We start from the raw sequence: 2,935 nt of genomic DNA, 5'->3' as shown, positions 1-2,935 counted from the left end.
TCTGGAACTAGGCTCCCTCTTGAAAGCTTATAAGCCAGTCACTTCCTGCCTTTACAGTCCTCCCTCCCCCATTTTAGGTAGCCAGTGTCTAAGTTGCCCATCCCTGTCAACCCTGTGTACCAAGGGGGTGGGAGTGATCCTCGCTGTAAAGATTTGTTCCCTTTTTTGAGTTACTACATCCATAAGTATAGGTAAAATTCATCAAGTTGTAGCAGGTTACTCTTTTTTTTCCCTCTTCTTTCTTCTTCTAGTTGAGTTCTGATCATCCAGCCATCAAAGTCAGGTCAAGTAGTTACAATCTGCAAGTGTGGGTGTTCTTGTGCATCTCCTCTCACTTCATATCAGCTGGACGCTTCATTCTCTGCTCTAGTCCTCTGTGGCCATGTCACTGTCTCTGGGCCCAGGACTCCCTGGGTCTTGCTGTAACTACTGGCCATCCACGTCTCCACCCAAGTTCACAGGAGTCTATTGAATGTGGTCAGATTTAAGTCCCAACTCCATTGCTGTTTTTTCCTCCTCTTTCCCTTATTGGTGACCAACGAGGTCATCAGGCAGACCACATGCCAGCTCATGTATTCCCCTTGAGTCTTAGACTTGGAAAGGAGTTTCCTCTGAGGGGACCTAACCACTTGCCTTGATGGCTTCCGGTGAACAGCTTACTTGTTCTTGTAGCAATCTGTCATACTGCCATTATTGTTTCGGATTTTTCCTGCTGGTCTTTCTTCATGAAGTATCTTCTGTCCTTCTAGCCACTCCAGGCTGGTCTACTTGTCCTTTCCAGTGGAAATTGCCCACCTCAGATAATTCTAGATGGGATTCTGATTTCCACCTATGGGCTTATGCAATGCAAAAGCTCCACAAGAGGTCTCTTTCACTGGGCAATTTCTAGCCCCCTTTAAGATATTCCAATCAGTTATAGGCTGAAGACCTTACATCTTCTTTTGATACTTTCTACATCATTCAATAATTTACCCAGAAAATTCTTTAATAACGAAAGTCAAGATTTGAATTGTTTCTTCAGTTCCCTCAGCTTGAGAAATGCTGAGCGTGTTCTTCCCTTTTGGTTTTCTGACTCCAGATCTTTGCACATTTTGTTGTGCTATTTGACTTTATCTTACTGAGCCAACCTTTGAAATTTTCTATTCAGCTCTTGGACCTCCTCATTTCTTCCATTTACTTTAGCATCTCTACGCTGGAGAGCAAGTTTCAGTGTGTCTTCTGACATCCATTTTGACCTTTTCCTTCTTTCTTGTCTTCTTAATGAGATTTTGCTTCCTTCATGTATGATGTTCTTGATGTCATCCCATAACTCTTCTGGTCTTTGGTCTTTAGTATTTAATGTATCAAATTTGTTCTTCACATGAGCTCTAAATTTAAGTGGGATATAGAGTAATGGATTTAGCAAGGTCAGCAGTTCAAGCTCACCAGTTGTTCCTCTGAAACCCTATACAGGGTCGCTAGGGGTTGGAACTGACTCAACAGCACTGAACAACAACAAATGAATTTACTAACCAACCTGAAACAACCAGAAAGAAAGGAGGAAAAGAAAAGAAGGATGATATGAAATGACGCTTTCCAAGATATTGAACATTGAAACAAAAAAAATGAGGCCAGTTAGGCCCTGAGCTTTCTTTCTTGAAAGAGTTTCTAGGCATTCATGCAGAAAGGGAGCACACAAGTGGAGCACAGAATGTTCCTGAATGGAAGAGTGGTGCTGAGACTACAACCCACCAGCTCTAGAGTTCACAGGCAGAGTGCAGGTGAGGGGGAGGCTACGGAGAGAAAACCCAGGAGATCTGCAGAGGTGCCTGCACATGTTCAGTGCATGTCTATGAGAAAGCTGCCCTGGCTGGGGGAAGAACCACCCCAATGGATTAGAGGGGAGAGTACCTGGCATTCACAGAGGAAGAGGGATACTGTATGTTTTTGATTGTGTTGCTGTACACATTGAATAAGTGCAGTTTATTGTATGTCATTTATTTCTCGTGTAAGTTGTTTACCAAAGTACCCTACTGTTGTGATTTAGTCACAGCAATAACATCATATCAGCTTCTGTCTGGTCTTTCCCTTCTACAAGGTGCCTCTCAGTCTTTAGCCAGAGACATCTGCCGCTGTGAAGTGGGTATAAAAGATCATGTCCAATTAAGTATCTTCATGCAAAACAGATGAAACACAAAAAATAGAAACCAGAGAAGCAAACTAAAAAGAAAAGAAAGCATGCTGATTCAGCATTTTCGTATACCAAATCCCAAATTGCAACTCCCTTCTGAAACACATTCTGTTACATTCCCCAGCCTACCTCCTTCCACAGATTCTTGACAAATCATTAACTTCTTAGCCCTACCAAGTGAATATGTACTCATGAGTCCTCACATCTGAGTCTTTGCTCAAATTCCCTATGTGGAATCCTCCGTCCTCTCCGCCCTTCCCCATCTTTCAAGTACTTATAAATTCCAAGGCAAAATCCTCTTCCACCAGAAAATCCTCACTAAGCATGCCTCGTCTGTCTCTCTTGCTATCATCTAATACATGAAAAATGATGGAATTTCTGGAAGAAAATGTCAAATATTCAGAGACTTATCTGATTCATTTTAAAGTATTTTATTTGACCTTGATATTCAGGGTGTTGTCATCCATGCATTTTATTATTCATGGAAATCCAGAGTTTATATATGGCAGAATTATGAATCTAAAATCCCCCAGGGACTTTGGAAGACTGCGTGTCACCTACCCAGTCATTAACTAACCCACCCAGCATACTCATTTCAAACAGACTTTATTTCCTCTTTAGCACTTCAGATTAGTTTGATGAGGTAAGGTAAGTGTTATCATGGAGACTCAAGACATATTCATTTTGAGAAACACAGCTCTAATTAGAATAAACATATTTTCTCTGAAAAAGAGCCACCCAGTTTTCTAAAAAAAAAAAAAAAAA

Source organism: Chrysochloris asiatica, unplaced genomic scaffold (genome assembly GCF_000296735.1).
Source record: "Chrysochloris asiatica unplaced genomic scaffold, ChrAsi1.0 scaffold00179, whole genome shotgun sequence".
Classification (NCBI taxonomy): Eukaryota; Metazoa; Chordata; class Mammalia; order Afrosoricida; family Chrysochloridae; genus Chrysochloris; species Chrysochloris asiatica.
The sequence above is the reverse complement of the archived record's forward strand: the minus strand, read 5'-3'. Positions refer to the sequence as shown.